Here is a 26946-nt window from a genome sequence, read left to right as displayed (position 1 = left end):
AGATCAGGTTGCTCAGAGCCCCGTCCAAGCTGACCTTGAATGTTTCCAGGGATGAGGCATCTACCACCTCTCTGGGCAACCTGTTCCAGTGCCTCACCACCCTAATTGTAAAAAATTTCTTCCTTGTATCTAGTCTGAATCTACCCTCTTTTAGTTTAAAACCATTACCCCTTGTCCTATCGTCCTATTAAAAAGTCTGTCCCTATCTTTCTTATAAGCCCCCTTTAAGTATTGAAAGGCTGCAATAAGGTCTCAAGAACCTTCTCTTCTGCAGGCTGAACAACCCCAACTCTCTCAGCCTTTCCTCATAGGAGAGGTGTTCCATTGCTCTGATCATTTTTGTGGCCCTCCCCTCTGGACCTGCTCTAACAGGTCCATGTCTTCCTTGTACTGAGGACTCCAGAGCTGGATGCAGTACTCCAGGTGAGGTCTCACCAGAACGGAGTAGAGGAGCAGAATTACTTCCCTTGACCTGCTGGTGTAAGAAGTAAAGAGAGAGTTTTATGTGCCTCTTAAAGAGGATACAGAGCAGCCTTGTGCTGAGCATAAGGGATGCTAGTCACTTAAGTGCGTCTCTGGAGGTCAGACATCAGACTCATAGCTGCTCATTAGCTACTGCCACTTCCTTGGGATGACAAACCCTGAAAAGCTGTGTCAACTCCTTGCAAAGAGGCCTCTTGACTGAGGAATTCAGCTACTCTCTTCAGATAGACGGCATTCAAAGCCACAGCTAAAAATTGTCTTCCTGAGGTCTGATTAAAATCCTGAGATAGACCTATCACCACTGTTATGAAGTCAACAGTGGTTTTTTATTTATTTATTGGCTTTAGTAAGTGTAGCTGGTGTCTGCAATTGTCTCTCTACAAAATCAGAGGCCACAATAAACTATGCTGGGTAGGATTCAGTTTGGGATTAAGGCCTTCAAATTTAAATGCCTGCCTGGCCATACCCATGTGTGTGCCATGGTGTCTAGGCTGCCCTAACTAAAGGAAGGTCTAGTCATACAGTGGGGAAGCCTGGAAACAGAGATTTTGCATGTCCTGCACCTGTGGCTGGCCAGGTCGGTCACCCTTGGGCTCAGGGAAATTTAAATTTCAACCTTACTTCTGAGGTTCACAGTTTCTAACTTAGAAAAAATAGAAAAAATTCACTGTAGCCTTATGCTACTAAACTCCTCAGATATTAACAGCATCTGTAACCCCTACCTACACAAAAGATTGGTATAACGTGCATTTAACAATACTGTTAATGAATGTTTGAATTTAGCATTATGTGAAAGTGAAAGAGCACCAGATGTGTGACTGCTCACTACAAGATATTTTCATGTTCAATTAGAAATTACTGTACAGTTTGATGCAGAAAATGTCATTCTCTAAGAATGATATTGTACTGACAAAAAGTGGCATGAAATCATCTTCTTTCTCTTAGAGAATAGGTCCTTTGGGTCTACTAAGCAATACCCTTGAACTGAATATTCTGGATTTTAATCCATGTATGTGAAATTGATTAAAAATGTAAATAAATACACCACAGTATTTGAAAATCAAATAATGCTACCACAAATTGCTCATTTTTGAGTGCTGGTCAACTTCTTTTTTGTCACTGTTTTATGCAAACAGCTTAAATACCTTCAGGATAGCATACTCAATGCTATAAAATTATGAATAATGTGTTCATCGTTTCTTTCAATCAGCCATTGATACATCTTGTTACTGAGATGGGTTGATATTAGTAAAATACAGCACTTACAACTAAGTGAGGTACATCATAGAGTTCTGTGCATCTGTGCTTATATAGCTTAAGTGACAAAAAAATGTCACCTTCATTGGATCACCTAAATGTAATTGTATAAGATTAGGAGACATGACATTACCAACCGCAACAAAGATGCAAACATTTTCTGCAAAAAGCTTCATCTAGTTAAAATAGATTTGCATACTTTTAAAATCCGCAGCTGTTGTGCCATATTAGTGGGCTGTCACAACACGAGTTTTATTTCCTAGCTATTAGCAAGAACCAACACTCTCTTACACGATTTAAATTAGTTACTCAGAGAGAATGACTTGCTTTTCCCTTCCATTCGTTTTCATTCTAGGCTGTGCATTTACATGGACATGGCCTTTGAGATGGTAAAATGAAACATAGAATATTTTTTCCTTAATGGAAAAAAACCTGGAAAATGTTTTTGTTGTTTCTGCTAAAATTGCTCCAAGGTAAATAACGCTAGTTTTTGATCATTGTAAATAAAGGCATATTTTTTTCATTGATACTTGGAAGTTTTCCCCATGAAGAATAGTTTTTGAAGAAAGAATAAGTTTTCTGGAAAATTTCAATTTTTAAATTAGTGTTAGCTTAGGGCAAAGTTTAAAGAAATTAGCAGGACTCCTAAAACTCCATCACTTGCTTTGAGACAAATTAGAGATATTTTTTGTTTATTCTCAGCTAGTGATTGCCATACAGAAAATGGTGAAATAAAATAGAAATTGTTTTCCATGTGAATTCTGCAGTGGTACTTTCATCTGCAAAACATTCTAAGCTCTTGCAGTACAATTCAAAGACTATTCTGAGGTGTTTTGAGAAAGTCAGAAAACATCACAATGACATCACTCAACACAGATAATTTTCTTATTAGTTTAGAATAAAACTTCAAAAGAAGTCTTAGTAATAAAAATATGTCTGGGGTTCCTTTTAGTTTGTTCTTATTCCTGTAGCGACAAATAGATATGGAGGAGACACTTGTCATATAAAAGTTTTCTGTTGACAGCATAGTTGTTTAACATACTCTGTAATTGCTGAGCTGATTTGTTACACTTACATGCAGCTATTGGAATGGATCTTTATTTCTCATAAAAAATACACATGCATACCTGTGGGATGCACTCAAGAACTCCCAGGGTTTTTGTTTCCTTTGACAGGTCTGGAATCTATGACTTTAGCTATAACATGGTGCATTTGCTAGCAGTCACTGAGGTACCATAATTCAATTTCATTTTTAGTCACTTTTTGGAGCTGACCTATACTTTTCAGTTAAGGGCTGATTTTAATCAAATTCATTTTTCAATTTGCAGAAAAATTTCCAATATTACCTAGCTTGACTGCACTTTAATTCCATTATGTCACATTTCCAATTTTTATATTAGCTCTTCTGTATGGATGTAGACAATAAAGTACCAAAAGAACTATACTCCAGAGTGCAGTTTTCATTTAATATCCTTTTATTTGCAGTAAAATATGCAATATTTAGGAAATTCAAATCATCGGTTAAACTGTACTGAGTTTTCACCATTTCAAAAACCGTCTGGGAGATAACTGTATTTTCCTTGTAATAAAATGTTGAGCAAGAAGATTTTATATTTTTGTATGGGTGCACAAAAACATAAGGAGATTATTTTGACAAGAATCGGAAAGTAGGTAACATTCTTGTCTGAAAAGCCTGCACATGTACTTCAGAAGCTGGACAATACTAGAATATTCAGTAAAGAATGTTCATCATCTAGTGTATCTCAAGATATTAGATATGAGGAGGTGCCATACAGATAGTTAGCTGCAATGGCATTTCAGTTCTAGAAGCCAGGATTACAACTTTGCTTAGGCCCAAAGACAAATCTTTATTATGCCTTTGATCACGACTTTACAGTCATAACCGGCAGACCATTTACATGTGATGGTGAGAAATAGAAGATGTGGCATGCGGAATGTCAGTAGTTAAGTGAAGCACCATGTGTAAATCAAACACTAATGATAACTGCTTAACATTAATTGACTTTAAAACACTGACTGACCTGGACTGTCTCTGGGTTTTTTTTAATGTCGTAATGAAGGTCTTCATAGACTTTCACTGGAGCTGCTCTGCCATCACAATTGCATCATCATACAGGCTAGGCTTGGACGGAGTCACGGTGCTACAGTGATATCATATTGCAATGGTGTATTCTCACGTTCACTTTAGTTTAGCATGAGATCATTACTCTAGCATAAAAATGATTTTAAACTAAATGAAATATCCCATTAGTATATACCAGTAGGGAAGTTGTGGGTTATAAATCCTAAGTAAATACATTTTAAACACTTTATCAACTTGTCTATCTTAAAAGTTAGTCAGAAGCACTTACTGAAATATGATCTGTTAGCAGAAACACTTTGATTTAAAAACCAATATGCATTCTTGAGAATTTTGCCCAAACATTATTTTTGTGCTAGGTGAGATATTAGAAAAAGGTTATAAATAAAGCATTTGCTCAGCATTTCTGCCACAGAGAACAGAATCACCAAAATGCCCACAGATACTTCAGTAGCCCAGTCCCTTTCTAAAATGTTTTGATCAGGAAGGGGGTCATGCCTGGGACACATACTGAAATAATGTGTATAATGCAGAGGGGATAATTCATAATATTTCCAATTAAGTTTTAAAATGCTTTTTTTTTTTGAATCCCAGAATCCCCTTTTACTTAATATCTCATGGCTTTGCTCTGACATGTTGCAAAAGTGGGCCAGGACCCAAATGTTGGATCCAAACATGTGGAAATTTTGGATCCAGAACTACTGCATAGTTAGAAATAGGTCCTTCTCTTCCCTCATACACTGAAATGAAGCAGCTGTGAAGAAACCCTGAGCTTTGAGGGGTAAGATAGAGATGTTTGTGATTTAATTGAATTGGAATCTGTATCTAGTCTGTATTTAAATTCTAACAGTGATCTAATGTCAATACACATCCACATATAACCATTTTTTTAAACTCTTATCTTGAATTAGTACCACTGTAAAATGTATGGTACATTTTCAATTTTCCATTTGAAACTTAGTATCTTAGCATGCAATGATAATTAATAGTATCATAGATACTTGATAGCGATGTCTAATTAAAGCTGAAAACAAAAGTAGCACTGAATTTTCATTTTGAAAATTGAGGTCTTTAGAATCCTTTCCGTGTTGATGTTCTTTTGACATTACCATAAGAATTTATGATTGTTACCATCTAGAAGCAGTTAGTCAAACTCCTAGTACTTCACGTGGTTTCATGAATATTGCTTGGCATAGGGCTAACTGTTTAGTGTATATATTTTCATCTCATATGGAGGGTTTGTCATGTGATTGCAAAAAATTCTGCTAGTTTTAGCAAGAATTTTATGCACTGTATACATAGAATAAAGCTCTCTTGCCCTAGTAATCAAAGCTTTTTCAGCAGCCTAGTTTTATTATTTGAAGTTTTGACATTCTGGACATTTACCACAATACTTCAGGTTTTGTAATTTCATTTTTTAAGGTTTTAGTTTGGCAGGTAATATCGTATTTCCAAAATAATTTTCAGTGTAAAATTGACCAAATAAATAGACTGTAAACAATGTGTTTGTGCTAGACCAGACATCAGCTAAGGAAGCTGTAGTTTGAGCTGGAGATCTCTTTTAAGGTTTAAATTTGAAGCAGGGACAGATATGGATTCTCATGAAATGTGACAAACATATAATTGTTTATAAGCACAGCATTTGTTTTGCTTCTTAGATTATAATAGCAAAAAGAAAACTGTCTTCTTCTATAATGTGAAGAATTCCCTCTCAGAAGTCTAGACGTGTAAATATTTGTTCTTTTGGGGGAAAATGGAAAAAAAATCATTTTGTAAAAAAAATCTGCAAGAAGTAAGAAAGTTGTCTCTGTAATTTTTCTTTTTGCTTTTTACATATTTTTTTCTGATGTTAATGGCAGTTTCAAATGAGTGAAGCTTACCTTTCTGCCTTGCTGTTCTGTTTCAGATGCCAACATGTAATAAAGACATGAAATTTATTTTCTTTCCGAGTCAGAGACCTGTGAAACTTGAATCAAATTCTTCAGAAGTGTCATCCTGAGTAAATATTCAGAAAATACTCTTGAAGAAACTATAGTCCCTCCTTCAGGAGTTTCACCACTAAGAGAAGGTAGATATTTGAAAAGTGTGCTCATGGTCATACCATCTCTTCATATTCCTTGGAAGTAAATTCTACTCTTCTCGTATTTTAATATATTGAGTCTTTTTCAAAACAATGCAAATCAATGAGAAAGGGGGCTCTCTTTTTGCACGAGATAATTCTGTTTGTTGGAGTACCCATCAACCAATGAAAAGAAAGAAAAATGTCAGATAATTATTTTTTATGAAGTATGCAGGAACATCTACATCAGGTCTGGCTATTTCTTAATGAATACTGGTGAAAATGTAATTTAAATGGTACTCTAATTTTTGCTTTCCTGAGCAACTGATAATTAAATATATTTACAATTTATGAAGTGAACACAACATTCTCTAAAAGTAATTTCCAGTCTGACATTGATAAAAAGCTCAAAGGAGTTGGGCTGGGTTTTTTTTTTTCCCCTTTTTTACTTGATTAAATTGTAAAGGTAATAGAGCAATGTGAGGTCAGAGATGTAAGAAAAGATCTGTGTTCGTTGCATCCATTAAAATAATAACTGCATAGAAACCGTGGCTGACATTCTAACCACAAGCTCACAGCTCACACAGAAGCAGTAGTAAAGAGACTAAGTCTATGTAGACTGCACCAGGTAACAACACATCTGAAAAGATTTTAAAACATGAACTTAACCATCAGCAGTAATTTAGTGCCTGAATTTAAGACAAATTTGTTTGCAAAAGAGAGAAGAAAACAGGTCTTCAGCATTTTCCTGCACTTTGATGAAAACACAGCTTTTTTTAGGAGTCTGGGATTTCTAATGCAGACAACATGCGTTTCCTAGCTGGATAGAAATGAACCCAGCATAGATGGTTTCAGTCTTTCACTAATGTAAAATATTACTAAACACACCCAAAAAGCAAATAAACAAAATTTAGTGTAGTCCTCAGGGCAAAATTTGATTCATAGCGATGAAATTATGAAAAATGTCTTTGTTTTTGCATGCTATCCCTTGGTTAACTGCACCATTTGGCTCCAATAGCTGGTCTCAAAGTGCCTAATATACGGGAATTGCTTTCTGTTTAGTCATGGCTATACCATAGCTGGCAAAAGAGAACTGAACTGCAGCAGAGAGTTGCAATCGCCTTAACACTGATCCATTGTTCAAACTATAATGCTTTATTATTGCCAGACCATGTTAGAAAATTATGTCTATATTTTATTAGCACAATTGCATATGTTGTGTTATCTGTGGAAATATGAATCATAGAATTTAGATGGGGTGTATTAATAGGCCATTCCACAACCAGTGAAGAACTGTTTCACACACAATTTTAAATGAGTCTTTAATTTGGTTTTTAATTTGTTGACAAATGTTACAGAATAGTCATACCTGGCAAGAACTGGTAGGCATTTGCAGGATCAAAATGCATCTATGTTCTGCCCTGCAACACCAGCTCTAGCTTCTTACTTTCTGTTTCTGAGAGGTCTGGGTTTCGGTTTTGCTGTATTTCTCATTGGGACATCGTATTTTTTGTGATACATGATGTAATGAGGGCCAACTGCTTGTTAAAATCCATAATTTAATAATAAGATGATAATTTCACCTGCCTTTAACCTACAAAGTTGACTTGTCGTACACTGGCTAACTTTACATAACTAATTGCCAAAGAACTTCATGTGTGTCCGGTCTTCTCAGGACACATCTGGACTGGATGTGCTATGGTGTACTGGCATATATAGGAAAGAAGTGAACTAAGATTCTGTTTGCAAAATATCTGGCTGCTACCAATGATCATTCATTTGTTATTAGTACCAGATTCCCCCACAGATTTAAACATAAAACCATTTTCATCACGTTAGATTACCCTAAGTATTTATGAAATGTACCAAGGTGCAGTAGGCATAGATGGTAGCAAAAAGCTATTAACTTACTGAAATGAGTTCAGCAGAGGGCCACCAAGATGGCTGGGGGCTGGGGCCCTTAATGTAGGCAATGCTGCCGAGAGATCTGTTTTTTCAGTCTGAGGAAGGGAAGGCCAAGGGAGGATCTTATTGCTGTGTTCAGTTACCTAATGTCTGGTTATAAGGAAGATGAAGCCATACTCTTTTTGGAGGCACACAGTGAAAGGACAAGAAGCAATGGACAAAAGCTGCAACAACAGAAATTCCAATTAGATATTAGGATTTTTTTTTTTTATAATGAGAGTCATCAAACACTGGAGCAGGCTGCACAGAGACTGTGGAATTTCCATCCTTGGAGACAGTAAAAACTTTACTGGAGACAGCCCTGGGAAACCTGGTCTAACTTTGAGGCTGGCCTTGCTTTGGGCTGGGGGTTGGACCAGAGGTCCCTCTCCACTTAAATTATTCTGTGATTCTATGAAAATCAATGTATGGATTTTAACCAAGATGGAAAGCTGATTTTGAGCAAAATTATTTTGTTGTTTTCACTGTTGTGCTTACAATAGCATAGACAAAGTGGAGGTCATTGTTTATACTTGCCGTGTAAACTTTCAGGACCGTGGGCTGGTATCCAAACTGAAAGGAAAAAATTATTCAGCAACAAGTCTGAACCTTTGGCAACTGCTCTATAATCCATTTGTTGGCTGTTTGCTTTTCTATAGATGTAGATTAGTTTGCCTGAGCCAAAGATCTTAGAAATTAATGTGTAAATATGTGTTTTAACCTGGTTGCCAGTAAAAGAAACAAAGTAAAATGAAATCAATGCATCAGGGAGACATTCATTGATGTGAGCGGCTTCATCTTCAAAACAGCCAGGAAACAGCAGAAATAGCCCTAATGTGTTTTAATAGAGCAAAAGAGGTATAAATTGTGGTCCGCTTCTCTCTATTAGATCTGATTTTTCTGGTATATTTTTTCATAGTCTTACTCCAGAAGGTTTCTTGTGAACATACAATACAGCAGATCAACCTGAAATGAGACCCACAGAACAGCACAGTCTACCTTCCTGTATGCTTTTACTAGTTTTCACCTACTTCCCTTTTCTGTCTCTGTGCATAGAATCTAACAGCAGGAAAATGTTGTTTTCCCAGGAAAACACTTGATGTTGATCAAGAAAGAAAACATCAGCCTCACCAGCTGAACACCTATTAATGGTATCTCTGCATCCTGTATGTTTTTTCAAGTACTCTGGAGAATTAAGCCTGTCAGACACAGATGTGCATGGAAGCAGCTTGGTGAGATGATTGTGGGGAGCTACTAACAGCTGCAGAGTTCAGAAGTGCAAACAGCTTTGGAAGGGTGTAGTAGACACCTGGTCCTGTCTGAAGTCAGTGGGTCAAGGTCTCTCCTCTTTTACATTGATATCTGTTGTTCAAGTGTTTGGAATGGAGGTGACATGTATGCATTAATCCTTCCTCCATTTTTTAAAGAACAACAGACCATCACCTCCCTGTGCATGCAATTACTGAATACCACACATTAAGAAACTGGGTAATTAGTCAGCATGGGATTGTTTTTCTCATGTAAAAGATGCTGGATCTTATAATATATTTATCTTTATGGATATATGAGGATTCACAAATTATAGGAAGACAGAAGAGGAAATTAATGTCTCTACTCAGACACATATTAAGGTTAACACTGAACCAGAGAGGGAGGGATTTTGAGGCTGAAGCACAGGCACAGCAGTGGTAATGCATCCTGAGAACATGGCTGTAGATGCTCTGTGCTCATAGATCAGCTGGGGAGGTGACAGGAGTGTCCTAGAGGGATCTGGGGCTTCTGAGGTGGGAACACTGGAAGAAACTAGCCCTGCCTGCCACTTCCACATGCATTTCAGTAGGATGGAAGATCCATCTCCTTTTCCTTTGACTCTTGATGACTCACACAACAATACCAAAGGCTCCTGAGGTCTCTGTGGCATTTGCCTCCTCTCATCCTGGGAGGCTGATCAGTGCAGAGACATGGACACTGACAGTCTTCCTTCGGCTTCTGTATGGCAGAATAATACCTCAAGTGATTTGGAGAAAGGTTATGTCAAAGGTGCTCAGGAAAGAGTGGCTTTTGTTTGGACACTGTCAAAACACAGACCTTTGGTGACCTTGATCATTTTTTCAGCAATATAAACTGGGTCTATAGCCCTCAAAAAAATCCCTGGAAATACTTCCAGCACTGGATGGAAAAGCTCAAGATTAAACAACCTTTCACATCTGTTCCCTGTCACCAGCTTAAATTTAACCTATGACAGTAATGAGTGAAAGTCCAAGTGCTGTTTGGCCTGTGTAAAGACTTTGTAGTCATTTGTGTACACAACAAATGGCGTTAATTGGCAGCTGTGTCAACAGCCTCTTTGAAGGAATTGGGAGTTCATTAGGCACATGGACAGAGCTGGTCTTTCCCTGGTAAAAAAATACCCCTTTCATATGAGGCACTTAAGACAGAGTAGCATGGGGAAACTTGCCAAGACACTGCCTGGTTTCTAGCCATGACAGTAGTCACATTGCTAAGGACCGCTCTCATTTGGCGGTGGTCCCGTGGTTCCCGCCTGCGATGCACAGAGGAGTGACACGAAGTCAGGGCTGTGCTCCCTCGTCTGGGGCAGACACTTGCAGAACTGAGCTCTGCTTTCACTTGTCTCTGGGCAAAAGCAGAACTGCCTGCCTGAAACCAAGACAAAATCTTTAAGTCCTTTAAAGCTGTTACTGTAAGGCATTTTCTCTTTCCCTGTCCTTGTTTCTGCCACCTTTTTATTGTTGCAAACTTACTTTGTGAAAACAGACTGAAGTCCCTGAAAAAGCTCTCATGTAATACACATGAACTAATTTCAGTGAACAGTTCTGTACTCAAAGTTTCTTTCTCTCTCCCTTTTTATATTAGAGGCACTTGCCCATGGGCTCTTCATTAAATGTTTGCATATAAAAATGCACTGGTAAGAGGCACCTCTTTATATCTTTGTTTCCCCCTTCTAGATCCTTTACTTCACAAATGCATTTTTTCAGTCATTCAGTGTAAAAGTACCTATACTCTTTCTGTGCTATGTAGAGGTTCTTTTCCAGAACTGGAGCTTACTGAAAAGTGTGTTTATTGAAAGTTTTGGCGTACCGAAGCTGAATATGTCAGCCCTGTTTCCCATCCCCCTCACTGATGACTATATACTGTTATTCTAGCAAATCACTCAGTGCCCCTGTAAAAGATGTAAGTCTTTTACATTATTGTGTACTTTTACCTTTAATTTTTTAAAAAAAGATTGGTGATTTGACCTGTATTCATGAATCACCACATTCCTAAGTTGTTCATGGAATACCATAATCAAAGGTTTTGCTAAGGGAAAAGGAAGACAATAGCTGTACTGAAAGATACAATGGACAACTGTTAGTATAACAGCAGGAGGGTTCTGCATAAATTGAGGAATTTTTTCATCTCATTCTCTTGCATTTCTATGGGTTCTCAAGAAAATTGCTTTCATTTCTATGCCTACGTCCTGGCCCATATATTTCCTTGCTGCACCCTCACTGCCACTCCAGCAAGTGGAAATGGGCTACTGTGAGCCATATGAGATAAATGGGATTGCTGCATGAGGGAGAGCTGGTGTACTGAAGAGCCAGGTCACAGACAGCAGAAGCGTGCTTAAAATCATAACAATTACCTGCAGATACAAGGAAGGAGATAAAGGTCAAAGAGAGAGGACTTAGTTTTTTATTTAGCATGGATACATTATATGGCATAATAGTGAAATCTCTTTTGTTTTATGCTTTGTATCTCCAAATGAATAATACCTATTATTGTGTTAGCATTGTACATCAGATTCAGTCTGAAAACATAAAATCATTGCCTTATATTTTTTAAAAAGCTCCTACCTTCATCTCCACCCTGTTGCAGTGGATGGGAGTTCTAGTATTAATGTCTGACCCGATAATCTATATCAGATTTGGCCCTGGTCCTGGGGGTTGGACTAGGTGATCTCAACAAGTTTCTTCCAACCTAAATGATTCTGTGACCTATGGACAGTAAGAGATTTGCCACTGTGAGAAATAAAGATCCATAAATTATTTGTCCCAGCTATGAAGCATCTTGTAGATTAGTGAAAGTGTGTCTCTGTTGCCTCATAAAAAAATGACTTTATTGCAGGCACATAAAAGCAGGAGAGAAAGCTATCAAACCACTGTTCTAGTGTGGGATCACTTCAGCAGTCTGATTTTCTGTACATTATACCTACAATTATATTTCAATAAAAGGACAATTTGATTCATTTGCTTAAACCACAGGAATAATTATTTTAACCTTCTCCATTAACCACAAATGAAAAAACAAAGCTGTGACACTGTGTAGTTCCCTGTCTGTTTGCATTTCCTTCGGTAAGTGGAAAATTGAACTTCAGAAAAAAATCTTAAAAAACACCTTCAGAACTTCAAAAAAAAATCAGACAAATTTAGTATTAACATATTCTTTAAGCTTGTATGTTATTTTGATTTATAGTTCCTTTAAGCAAACACTATTCTTGAGACTAACAGTCCAAGGAGAACAAATTGGACAGGATAGCACTGGCCACTGTATCTCAGCAACTGATCCAAAATTTGGGTTCTTGGAAGAAAACAAGTAACTTTTTAATAAGAATTCATTGTAATCTGCTAAGAATGAAATATCTTGGTTTCTTGGGAACTTGTACATGGGAACAAGCTAGGTCTAAGGAAGTCCAAAGGTTATACAGTGGCCACTGGAATTAGTTTATGATTTTTTCTTTCTTTTCCCAACTGAAACTAAAATTTCAGCCAAGAACTTTAAAAGTGATGCATGTGTCTTAATTTCCCAATGTCCGGCTTCTTCTATCTTGAAGAATCTTAGTTTTAGAAAATGAATAGCACATTTTCTAACAATGAAAACCCTTATGCCTAAATAGTGATAAATGACCCAAATTAAGGCATTCAGAGTCACTAGTCATTTCAGAAAATCCTGAGAATAAAGTATTGTTTTCTAATAACATTTTTCCCATGACCTACTAAGGCGATTGTGCAGTTACTACCTCCTTATCTATATTATTTTTAGTAAAGTCAATGCCCAGAGGAGATAATGTATTGGATTAATTATATGTGAAATTGTCGTGGTTTAACCCCAGCCAGCAACTAAGCACCACCCAGCCACTAGCTCACTCCCCCCCAGTGGGAGGGGGGAGAGAATCGGAAGGGTAAAACTGAGAAAACTTGTGGGTTGAGATAAGAACAGTTTAATATTTTAATAATAATAATAATAATAATAATAATAATGAAAAGGAAAACAACAAAAGAGAGAGAGAGGAACAAAACCCAGGAAAAACAAGTGATGCAATCGCTCACCACCCACCGACCGATGCCCAGCCAGTCCCCGAGCAGCAATCACTGCTGCCCTGCCAACTCCCCCTAGTTTATGTACTGAGCATGACGTCATATGGTATGGTATAGCCCTTTGGCCAGTTTGCATCAACTATCTTGGCTATGTGCCCTCCCAGCTTCTTGTGCACCTGGCAGAGCATGGGAAGCTGATAAGTCCTTGACTTTGTGTAGACACTGCTTAGCAACAACTAAAACATCAGTGTGTTATCACATTGTTCGAGTGCTAAATCCCAAACACAGCACTATATCAGCTACGAGGAAGAAAATTAACTATCCCAGCTGAAACCAGGACAGAAATATATATTGGGATTTTATTATTTTCTTTCATACTGGAACTGTAATGCCTTCCTATGATTATTAATGCATAAATGCTCTAAAAAAAGTCCCTAAATTGAAAAAACGGGGCTTAAGCTTTCATGTCTCATGCCAAAGCCTGTAGAATCAGAAAATGTGGGGATACCATTTTTTGAGTGGCTTTAGAGACTTAGTGGCCTTTTTTAATTTTCAGCAAAACTTGAACTTCTAAATTAAATTATGTTTGTGGTCTTTTACATTGTGTTATTAAGTCAGGATCTATGAACACTTGTGGTTAGTTTCATGAAGTTCGTTTGTTAGCCAGTATGAAATGCAGTACAATTAGGTTATGTTAGCTAAATAAAAAAGGCAAAATCTTATTGAGGTATTTTTTAATCAAAAAACTGTCAGACTATTCCCTCTCCAGAGTTCATTCATGCAAAGAAAACAGCTCATATTTTAGACCCATACCTAATAGGGAAGAAAATAATAATTTCTAAATCTGGAATAAGACAAATGCGGACACAATCCTTTGGGGCTTTGTTCCTGTTTCCTGTGTAGAAGCTGTAATTTCTGTAGTATCCTTCCACTTCTTATTGCTTGTGTCTAGACATAAATTGACCATAAAACAATATTAATATTGTATATTGCCCTGGTTAAGCATTTTTGTTTGGCATCAGGGAAGAACTTTGAACATTTTAATGGTATTTTCTGTAGCACAGTAGTTGTGAATGAGATTATTTTAATATAGGAATAAATTGGTTACTGAAGGTATTTTTATGATGCATCTCCTTGTAATTTCTGCCAAATAAACAAAATATTCCTCAGATAATTGGCCTATTAGTCTGTCACTTTCTAACTACTTCTTCTATGCTGAATTAAAGGGCCCATAAATCCTAAATTCTGTATTAGCTTGCTGACTTTGCAGAGTTTGATGGTAAATAAACTGGCACAGCATTAAAAGCTCCTTATTGAAGGAAGACAATATGTCTTTTTGTATCGACTTCTGCATGATTCAATTTTCACTAAGTATCACCATGACCTTTATAACAGCACCATGAACTTTGAAAGCCAGTTTGCATGTGGTGGTTAACTTTCTCTTGTATAATGTGGTTTTAAAAATGATGACCTAGCCTTTCCAGACTTGATAAACGTGCAGCTGATAGTCCAATAATGAAAATAAAAGGTCTTCAAAAATGCTGAGAGCAATAATTAAACATTTTGAGAAATGGTAAATTTATGGAATTAATTACATGTAAATGATTTTCCAGTTTCCTCTGCAAATTCTTTCAGTTTTTTGAACTGAATGATGTTTCTTTTGTTTACATAAAAAAGGCTTTGAGCCTTTAAGTATAACTTTGAAGTTATAAAGTCTGATAACTAAATCAAACATAAGATATCCATTTCTATCACCCTAAATGTTCCTTTTGACTCTTACATTGAACTCACTTCTGTGGTATCTGAGTGCTCATCTTCTGCTTCTTCCTCATGCAAACGGTAATGATACATCAGAATGCTGCAGTGCTGAGGGGACTTAGTTTAATCCTGCAGACATTAAGTGTCAGGACCGATATTTGTACCAAAAGGCAAATCAATATTGAGTGGACCTGCATTTGGGACCTAGGTGTTCGAAGACACGAGGTGCAAATCTCTTTCCTGTAATCTTCACATTCCCCCAGGAACTATCGTGTGGTATAGACAAAAAATGGTATCACCATCAATGTACTAACTGGGTGGTGGCTCACAATCATATGCATACCATTTCCACTTCAATTTCACTCTTTAAAATGCTAGATATTTTTCTGGACATCAAAATTTTATAAAAAAGGCTTAATAATTAGGGCAATAACTCCAAATCCATTTTCAACTTTGCATGCTTTTTTTTTTTTTTTAAATACAGGATGTTTTGGTTTGATTTTAGGTTTAGATTTTGTTTTATTTAAGTAACTACTAAGACAAATGACTAAACTGCATTGGCACAGAACATCTACAAATGGGAGCCAAACTTCATCAGAGAATGCTTCCATCTCGCATGCTTTGTAAATCCAAACATACATGCAAAATACATGGAGATATTATTTCTGGCTGTGATAGGCAGAGAGCGCAGGACAATGTGTAAGCAGAAGAAATGTCTATCTGTACTGCAAATTCTCTTTGCTATAAGTCTCACATAGTTTGTCAAGGTTTACTTCTTTATACAGTTGCAGTGCCTGAAGTTTAGTGGTGATGTACAAAGTTTTCTTGACTACTGTGCTTATGACAATTATACTGACTAATGTGCACGACATTTGTTAAATTTGCATTGAATTCAGAACAAATCTCTCTTCCTCAGAAGTAAATTTTCAGAACGTGATTTTCTTTTCATTCTGCTTCCCTCTTATTCCCCATGAATATATAGGATTAAAACCAGCCCTGTCTGTGAAATAATAAGGGTCTCTACAGTAGGACTGTGTGATTTACGCCAGGCAATTAAAATCAATTCCTAACCTACACGAGGCACTAAAAACTGAATTGCTCGACACACTGGGCTGTTGAACACTGTGTGGTAGATTTTATTATACTGTAAGTGCTTTACTATACTGTAAAAAGGAGAATGTAATTGCTATATACAACTAATATATTCAATTAGGTAAGGATAATGTTTAATAGAGCTTTTTGTTGGTTTCAGTTACAACTTGTGAGTTCAAAAGAGAAGCTGGAGTTGGGGAATTTCAGGATGCAGAGTGCTCTAAGCATGACATACACTTCAACAACATAGCACCAAAGCTATCCTGCAAGGACACGGTTAGTGTGTGCTTCTGCATTGACTAAAGTGGGATGGTAGTCCTTAATTCATATTGATTCAGTCTGATAACTGGGATAGCTGGAGGCTGTTACAACTTGTTGAAAGAGTGCTTATTTTTCCCAGCATGCGGCTCCTTAGATGCAATCACGTCAGACTGTCTGTTTCCTAAGAGCAGATGTAGGAAAGCTTCTAAGTTTTAAGATAAGATGTGAGAACAGCCAAATATGATCACAAATTGTTACAGTGACTGCATCGCACAGGCCTTAAGTATTATTTTGTTATACTCCTGTGCAGCTTAGTGAAGACAGATTTCCCTCCTTAGCTATTCTTTGCACAGAATCACGTAGTGCTATAGCAGTAGGACTGCGATAGATGCCCTGGATGTACCCTGGGTGTCTCCACGCACATTAAGATGACAGATTCCCCAAGGTAAGCATCTGACAAACCTTTGCCTAGAAGGATCACTGAGAATGGGGCACTGGAGTGCCCAGGAGACCTCTTTTTGAGAATTATTTATTCAATGCTGGCTGAAAACTGCACAGAACAGCCCTGAGGAGAGATAAATATCCTTTTCTTGCCTCTCTCTATTTCTGTTTTATCTCCTTTCTAGGCACCAGTCTTGACAGGCCAGTCAGACTCCCCAGCTTAATCCAGCATCTCTGTGGTGTGAGAACATCTTTCATGCTAAACTTTCACCGTTGCAAAGAGCTAGGGGTTTTTTTAGGAGCCACCAGGCAGGAGTGTTGCCCAGCTAACACCCACTCAGTTTGGTCCTTTAGGATTTCTTCCTCCTCTTGCCTTTCTCATTTCTGGCTTTCACCTTACTGCCTAAGGTTTTAACCCTAGTGGATTTGATAATAATGAAGAAAAAAATGAAGAACATATTATACATTCACAGCAAAGTAGTGCATGAAATAAACCCGTTCTTCTCTTTAGGACCCAGTTTTCAGTGGGCACTGATAGCATGCTTACACAGTCACATGTGCAATTTATAGCATTTCCTCTGAAAAGATCCAGATACAATAAGACATGAGGCCAGCTTCCTTTTTTTCTTCTTTTTTTCCTAAAAATTTACCTGTTATTTGGGTTTTATTGTTCACTTGAGGATATAAAAAATGCAAAAAGGAGAGTAACAGTCTGAAAGTTGTTTCTGTGTGCATATGTTTTTTACATAATAGCAAATTATGACAGCTGAGTCTCCAGCATGGCTGATTTATTTTTAAAATCTGCTTTCAGATGAGGATTCAGCACAAAGGGATTGATATATTCATTTTCAATATCCCTCAAATTAAGAACTTTTGCACACCACGGAAATTCATGCGTGTCACGGCAGCAAGGTGTTAGTCTATTTTATCTCCTTGCCTGTTGATAATCCAAAGACGTCCCAGTGATGGTGACGGGGAGCAGTGCCTCTGTTCTAAAAATGGACTCAAGTAGCAGAAGGTCTCTTGCAGCCTTCTTAACCTGGGAATGCCAGACTATGAGCTGGATGGCCCTCAAGCTGCCTGACAGCAAAGGCATTTCATTCCTGACCACGCAGTGAGGACTGTGCAGTCAAAGTATTCAGTGGAGGGGGAGAATCAAGCACTGAGCATGAGCTACTCTCTGCCTCCTACAAGGCTCTTCTTATCGAGCCAGTTGGTTTCCAAGATATTTTTATTCACCGCCATTCTCCTCCTCCACCAAAAGACTGGGGCTAAAGCCAAAAATTCAGTGAATTCTCAATGCTCTGCTCTAATGGGCACAACAGTAACCTAGTTAATAACGTTCTCAATGGCAGCACTGCTGCCTGCCTGTGGTGTTTATGGCAGATACCTGGGCACTTGGAGAAGACAGGGAGGTTTAAAGAAGAGAAGGGTGGAGTTTTCATCTTGAGATTTCTTCTGTGCCACTCTGTCAGTGGTTTCAGGCTTGTCCCTGAACTAGGATCACTGGTGTCACCCATGTGACATTTGACGCAATACTTGGGCATTTGTCCTGTTTTATTGTTAGCTATGGCCCTGCTCCTTGCCATCACGGCTACGCTGGTTTCTGCTCTCCCACTATTGCCAATACCAGAAAGCATCCTTGCAAGTGAGTCCATAGCTGCTGTATCACAGCTTCTGGGAAAGGACATGGTGAGTGCTCAGGCTCCCCACCACTTCTGCCTGGTCCCCTCTGGCCACTCCACTGAACCCCATTTTCCACAGGAGTTGTGGATAGGAAACTCCCTTGTGGGAACACAGACATTCTGGCTAGGGCCGGTAATGCCAGCAGCAGCACAATGAAGGCCTCTACAGTGGGTCAGGGAAGCCAAGTGCACATCTCTTGCGTACATTTTGTTAAATTTGGCAATATATGAACTGTATCTAATAGGTTCATTTTGATTGAGCAAAGTGTCCCTGATCTCACAAATCCTTTTTCTTATCCAAGTGCAGTCTTTTGAACACCAGAGCAAGCAGCCTGTGGTCATCTGTCTCTTAGCTCCTTTCTGCAAAGGCTTTGAAAGGTGCAGCAGGGCTGAGGCTGAGGAATGAACTCCACACATCCACTACAGAGGGATTGCCTGCTCCAGGCTGGAGATGGACAGGGAGAGGGTCACGTAGGGACCACTTGCTCATAACAACAGGCTGAAATGGGATTTGGAATCATGGTGATGCAACTCCTTCAGGCAGGTCTAGACAGGGAGACCAAAGCAGACTCACAAGTCATTACAAAAAAGCAATTGCAGTCCCTGTACCTGCTTCTGCCGTGCCTCTCTGTGGTTTTGGGGAGCGGTGTGCAGGAACAGGCACACTGGGGAAGTGGGGAGGCGGGAGGCTCGTACTTTCAGCCTCCGTTGCCTCCTGCTTTTAGCCAAAAGCAGTATTTTGGTGGGTAGAGGCACAAGTGCTGGCAGGAAGGTAGGAGCAGGATCTGTTTAAGAGTTGGACTTTGAAAGTGAGCTTCTGGAGTGGGGAAGTGCCTTTGGCTCTGTACCTGAACTACCTCTCCTGGAGAATGGAGCGAGGGAGGGAAGGAGAGAGAGCGGGAGGCACCACGAAATAGTCTGAATCTGAATGCAGTCATAATATAGTTGGCCTACCCACTGCTGGCAGCAGTAAGCTCTCATTTCATTAGGTGAACTCAAAAATCTCTGGAGAGGTCATCACTTTCTCAGACTATTACTATATACATATATACGTACAGGAGAAATATATATTTCAATAGAATACATATCTTCTTAGGATTTTACAAGAAGGTTACATATTCTTCTCAAAAGGAGAAAAGCTGTTCTTTCACGCTGCTGGAAAATATGTTACATTTCTCATTCTCCAAGACTTTGCTAGCACACAAAATGTTATTCTTCTCTCAGTGGCCAGATTGTCTGTATGAGTTGATGAGAGTAAATCTCTGTCTATCTCCATTTGGTAATTACTTCTCTCCACTATTTGCTTTGTTTTCATGGGAAAGGGCTCAGGAAAGTGAATTTGCAAGTGTAGTAGCCCAGGGTTTTCTGTGTATATGCCTGAAGAGGGAAGCCAGGATCCCAAGTCTCCATGGGTAAGGGTGGAACAGCCAGGGATGAGTCTCTGGCAGGATACTACGTCCAAGGAGAAGAGGTAGTTTCAGGGAATGGTAAGCACAGAGGGAGTAATCCAAAACTGGATGGTACGAATGAGAATATGCATGCACATATGTCTAGAAAAGAGCTACTATTTGATCTTCCCGGTGTCAGAGCCATTATGCTTACAAATAAGAAATTCATTCCTTCTTTAGCACAGAAACTGTCTTTGTACTCATTTATGTCAGTTGACTCCACGCCCTGCGTTTAAAATGCCCCAAGGCTAGAATAGCTGTTTTCCTAGAGTCATGTAGCAATACACATTTCAGCACCAATTCAACTTAGCTCAAAAAACTCCAGTAATGCTAGTCTGGAAGCTAATATACCAAATTATATTTTCTCTCTGTATTCAGGGTTTGGTCTGTGGAGTATCAACTGTTTAAACTTAGTGACATTTTAAGTCCACTTGGAAAGTAAGAAATATATTTTCTACTTCTGTGAAAGTCATCTGACAAGGAACCCAAGCATTTGGTTCTCTGATGTGAAAACTACAATATTTTGCACAGCTGGAAGGTGATGCTAAATATCTTCCTCTTCTGGACCACTTTTCAGGTCTATAGAAATATCAGTTTTTCTACACAAAGGGAAAAAATTGACATTCTCTTAAAATGTGTCTTGCAAGAATTGTTTCTGGGTCTCTGCAGGGAAAGGGTCGTGCTCTTTTCTATTGGTACATTCAGATACAAACTGAAAAATGCTAAGTGTAAGGGAAGGGGGGTAAAAATACATTTGAAGTACAAAAAAAAAATCTAATAAATTGGGTGAGTATGGAAAAATTCTGACAGACTATATAATTAAAGGTTTATTTACCTTGTTCTCTATGACCAGGGGTATAGAAAGCCCAAAGGGAGGAGAAGTGGAATGAAAAACAATATTCTGTTAATATCCCAGCTGGTACAGACAAAGGAAGTGTCTGTGAGAGAGAGCAGAGGGGATGTGGGAGAACACTGCCTGCTGTCTCCGCGTTTCCTAGTAAAAACTTAGCAGAATATTATGCCTATATTCCCCCTAACTCCACATTCTGGGGAGATGCTGTCAGCACCTTTCATGACCCAATGCACTTGGTATCTCAGCCCCAGTAGGTCACTGGTCACAATACGCTTTTGGTGAATGTTTTATCTCCTGGGGCAAGCACAGAACTTGAGTCTTTCATTCCTTTCTTTCATCTCTTTGAGCCATAACCTGTTCCCTGAAGTCATTGTTGTCATGGGATTTCCTTTTGGTGACCACAAACTGCATGACCAAATTGCACATGTTTTGCCACCATAAGCAATTCTTACAGTTTTCTGCAGCCATTGGAAAGTGCATTACTAATGAGGAGGGTGAACAGGTCAAATAATTTCCTCTTGCTGCTTTTGCAGCCTAGAAGATTTGAAAATGCCAAGGCAGCTCCTTATTCTCAGGAGCATGTTTGTGTAGTCTGTTGGTTTCTGGTCAGGATTAACCTGGCATGCTGATATAAGTTCCTTCAAGGAAACTTAGATCTGGATCTGAATTCTGATATTGTGTGATTGCCTTACGTTTACAACTGGGCAGCAGCTTCATCCAGAAGACATGAGATAGAGGTGAAACTAAGCCACCTGGTAATAGGAATCTAGTATGTCATGCCAATGTCCTCAGCATCTTCCTTTTTTTTTTTTTTCTTTCATTGTGAGTGTGTGTGGCTTGAACACTAGCCATCTGTATGGACCTAATGGTGATCAGGATGTGGGGTGGCTATGGGAAGATCTAAGGAAAAGCAGCAAACTGAAAGGCAGCTAGCATGGTTTCACAGACTCTGTTGATTTAAACAAACATGTCCATGGCATGGATCTGCTTTAATGCTCAGTGCTTTCGTAGGAGAAGATGAGGGCATGGAAAGGGGGCATAATATGAACATCATCTTCCTTTGGTGTGCATCTTACCATCTCTTTTAAATGGACACCCAAGTTTGATGGCATTTTCAGCATTCTTTTAAATAGATTGAAATTACTCTGAGCCACTCTACTGTAAAATCTCTGCAGTTTTGAAAGGCATGGGGCAGCCCTGCTGAAAGTCAGAAAAAAAACAAGAGAACAAAGAACAGCTACAGTAAATAATAACCTTGTGAAAAAAAAAAACACCAGAAAGAATGAGAGCCTGCCACCATAAACATTATTTTACAGGAAATGACAGTTCCTTAAAAATATTGGGAATAATTCTCCAAGGGAGGGAGAAAAACAACAAACCCTTTTCAGTTTTAGAATTGCCAGTGATGTCAAGGCTAAATCATTCCTGTCTTGTGATCTTGTCTAGATGGTCTCTGAGTACAAGTGCTGCAAGAATATAAATGTAACTCTTCCTGTAACACTGGATCCGGCAGACCTTGTCTGAGCATGCCCTGTACAGTGTGACTGCTCATCACGTTAGCAGCTTTTGTGCCTTCTTACAGCAGCTCATCGCAGAGAGGCACAGCTGCACTGAGCTGTTTGCTTCAGGTTTTAACTCAGTTTTAAAGACACTGCTCCTTGAAACATGCTACCCACATGCCTCAATGGTTGGCACCTGCATTTTGGGTGGGTGTTAGCTGCAGACCTGTGACTGGGTGCATGAGGCGAGTAGGAAGGGGAGAAGAGGGGAGACTCTGAGATATTTTCCTGATGTAAACCCTGCCCTTTCCATATGAACAAGCCACATTACTGCAGAGGTGATGGATGGCATGTACCCCTCCTAGATACGCAATGCCTCCAAGGTGATAACTATTTCGCACAGACACACAAAAGGACTGCAACTATTTCTGCACCTGCAGCTTGAGCAGTTTGTCTGTTAGACAAAAATTTGCTTCAAAAAATTGGGTCTAAGCCTTGAGTATGCTGCTCATGACTTTATTACAGTCAGGTAACAATCAACACTGGCACCTCGAATCTCTGCACTGATTTAGAAGCATGTGTTTCACTAAATACTCCAGCCCGTATGCAGGGAAAGTACGAACCAAACATGGTTCATAGGGAATTCACTTCCTACTTTTAGACTGCTTTACAAGTACATTTTTAAGTAAGAGAATTGATGTTTCCCCCACAGTAGTGGTTTAATAAGTATACCAGCCATGAGTTTTATATTGATAATAGCTGTTTTACTATTAAAAGATGCTTTTGAGTCGTTTCACAGCTTTTTGTGCCATTACAAGTTTTGCAATGAGCCAATTGATTACTGTCTTTGTAAAAGCTTTTCTTGCAAGGAGGAAGCTTCAAAACAAAGCAAAGACAGGACACAATAAGGGAAAACATTTCTCTAAATAGAAACTGAAGTTTGTTGCTCTTATCTAGCATGGTTTCATCTGCAAAGACACATGCACCATATGTTTAATAAAAATTTGATCCCAACCAAAAAGTTCCTATCCTCCTCTGTGGGTTTTAGTTCTGTACTCTGTTTGCAAATAAACAGAAGCCACTTTGATATGGGTATGGAAAAATAGTGAGAGGAGAACAGCCTGGAACATAACCACTGCAAAGGTATTTGTGGGTATTTTGCAAATACATAGAAGAGATTGGAAGAAGGAGAAAGACTTCTCCCTTCGCATGTATACTTGTTAATGCAAGGGACAGGAGGAGTTAAGGGGAGGGCAAGGAGTAGATCTTCCTGCCTTGTCCCTGGAATGATAAAGCTCGGCTCTGCCTCCAATTTGCGTGATATTTGAAGCAACTCATTCTCACTCTGTGCTCAGAGTGGTTGAGCCAGATACCTTGCTGTAGTTCTGGAGGCACCAGTCCCAGGTCTAGGCCAAATCCTACATCCAGCCTATTCGTCTTGGTTACCATACTTGGTTACTTGTGCTTTGGTGTCCAAGGGGGCTAGTGACAGTGTTTAGACTGGGTTATGCTTTTGTGTCTCTTAACTACAAAAGACAACATGTTTTTATCACTTTGGATAAGGTTATCAAGCATAAGGTTTAGACTTATGCTCGACTATGTCCCTCTTTATGGAAATAAAAATATACCACACAATGACAGGAGCAAAATTTTATTTTTATAGGCATTCCTCCCTCTGTCTTTTCTGTTTTGTCTTTCTAGTCCCTGTATTACAGCAAGAAGAACTTTTTAAAATTGCTTTTGCCTCTCTTCTGAAGGAAACGTGTAGGAAAGGGACAGAATATTACAACTGACCTTTAGTTAAAGTGTCACTGTGCTCTTCATAATTGTTCAGGATTTTTCTGAACATGCAGAAGAAGTGAATGCAAATTACGTGATGAGATTCATCAATAGGATGTTGACCATTTGCATTTTGCAGAAAGTCCATGCAGAATTTCGTAAAAAAATATAGTCATCAGCTTGGTTGCCCAGGTGAAATACACACTTGGATAATGCTATGCCACTGAGCTTAATTTTCCCTTATTAGACAGTTTGCTCTAAATTTAGGAATTCCCTTAATGTCCAAACTAAACTGTGTATGTAGCTCTGGGCTGATCAAAAACTGTTGCCCTCCACTGTTGCATTTTTGATGGCAGGTGTGCTAATTTCTCTTTCCAGCTGAGCTGAGCTGATCAAGGAGAGGCAAGGATGCAAAGGGCGTGTTTGCACAGCCTAATGTCAGGTATCTAGGGCTCTAGGCTAATGATGGAAAACTTTACAGCACAGGATGCTACTGTGCATAGGAGCTGGTCCTGGCAGCCTGCTGCCCTACTGCCCCTACTGCCCATAAGGGCGGGTAATGGGCATGTAACCCAGGAAGGGCACTCACTGTCATCCCTCTAGTCTTGCTAAGGAGTCAGTGGAGGGAGAGATGGGTGTCTTCAGGGAAAAACCCAGCACTCCCAAAACAGGAGCTCGGCTGCCATCTAATTATATGCTCTGGATTGCCCTCTGGAGGTGCCTGCAGTTCTCTGTTAACTTTATTGGAAGATTGGGCTCCCAAGTTGAGTGGTGAAAATATCCATAGGGCATTCATATGTAAAACTTATCACAGATCTAATCTTTGCATGTGCCCACTTTAATAATCAAAAAAGTCACCATGTGAGCAGAGCTTTGTGCAGCAGCACAAGCCCCTAGGAAGGTGTAGTGGTGCAGATCCTTTGACCTCACTGCTGATGCTACGTGTGTGTTTTGGGGCTGGGAACCACCTACACAGGCCCTGTAGGAGTAGGACAGATGCAGCGACTTGTGCCTGCATTGTTGCTGTTCGTGCCACTGGTAGGCAGATGCCTCATGGATCTGTCACACGTGTTGCCTGGATCCCAGCACACTTCTCTGCAGAAGAAAAAAAAGCTTGAGCAATTGGTTTATAAATCCCACAATGTCAGAGAGCTGCACAACAACATTTCAGTCTGATACTGCGGAGCCCCTTGTGCTCCTCTGAAGATGGACTTGACCCTGCTGTGAATGATAACGAACCGTACTCACAAACTGAATCCACTTGCCGTGTTAAAACATGCATTTCTATTTCTACTGGGCAGATCCAACAGTGTGTTCAGTTACTATCATCTTCTTTTCAGATAGATTTTAGTAATTCTGAGTGCAGAAATATAATTGGAAAAGAAAAATACAGAGTTAATGGGATAACATAATAAGAACTACCAGAGTAGGTACAAGTCATCAATACGTAGCTTAAAGGATCAACCCAGAATGGATTCCAAAACTTTTTGTTTATGCTCTCTCTATAATGCAAATGGAAAATTTTACATCCCTGGATAATGATCCAAAAGACTCAGAAGCAGTGAAAGGAACCTCCACTAGCTACCACTACAAAACACTAACAATAAGGCTGCATCTAAATTTCTGTTTGTTTTTTTTTTTTTAAATCTATTTATTTAATTAAACCAGTTTGGGGATGCCTATGCGGGATCCAAAGTATTTTCCCTGGTCACATGCCTGCATCAATTGCACATCTAAATCTCAGTTTGTACCCCAGACCATAGGAACATAGAGAGTCATAGAATCATAGAATCATTTAGGTTGGAAAAGACCTTTAAGATCATCAAGCCCAACTGTTAACCTAGCACTGCCAAGTCCACCACTAAACCATGTCCCAAAATGCCACATTTACATGTCTTTTAAATACCTCCAGGGATGGTGACTCAAGCACTTCCCTGGGCAGCCTGTTCCAATGCTTGATAACCCTTTCAGTGAAGAAATTTTTCCTGATATCCAATCTAAATCTTACCTGGTGCAACTTGAGGCCATTTCCTCTCGCCTAGAGAGAAGACGATATTTAGATTATTTGCATTTTTATTTTTTGTCTATAATGCAATGCTGAATCAAAATAGTTTCTGAATAAAGAGTTAGAATTGAGCTTTTTTTAAACAAAAATATTAATTAGGATTCCATCTTGTGCATGCCAGTCATGTGCTGCATAAGTTTTGTATTCCTTTTCCAGTGGCATTCTTCCTCTTATGAATGAACGCAGTGTTTTTCTAAGACAAACTTATCCTCTTGTGCCATGAAACAGATGTGTTACAAGCAGTACCATTGCAGGTTTTCTCACACTGGCCGATGTGCTTGCCCTTTGCCAGCCTTGACTCCTGGCTTGGAGCAGAGTTTGCAGTCCATGCCCGTTGTCCAGGTCATCAAGGATGTGAGCAGGGGCTAACTGTCCGGCCCTTGGTGTAACAGGATTTTTGAAAGCTCAGCTTGAAGCTCCCTCCTTAGTTCAGTGATAATTCTTTGGAGCTGCTGAATTTTCACTACTAAAGAAATGTATGTCTGACCGCAGAAATAGTCCCTGTAAATGAATTAACAGAGTGATTTTTTTTTTTAGCTGTCAGGCAGCATGCATGACTTTCCCGTTTCACCTCAAAGTGGACTAAATTTCTAACATCATTATCTAATTATAGCACTGCTCATTGGAATGGAAATTATTGTTACTTGTTTTTCCATTGTTGGTTGCTCTGGGGACAGATACCCCTATCCAAATGTGTTAGTTTTAAAACTTATTTTTAAATGTACGCTACTGTACGGAGCAACTCTGCCAGGTATTCTCTCTTTTGCCTGGAGCTATTCATCAGCTGACTTCCTCTCCTACTTCTTGACTCCCTCTTTCCTACTCAAGCAAGAAATGAAACACACACGTGTGTACACACACAATAATTTCTTTCCCTTCTCTTCCTCATTTTGCCCATCTCCTCCC

The sequence above is a fragment of the Ciconia boyciana genome, chromosome 2 (genome assembly GCF_034638445.1).
Source record: "Ciconia boyciana chromosome 2, ASM3463844v1, whole genome shotgun sequence".
Lineage (NCBI taxonomy): Eukaryota > Metazoa > Chordata > Aves > Ciconiiformes > Ciconiidae > Ciconia > Ciconia boyciana.
This window is presented reverse-complemented; position numbering follows the sequence as displayed.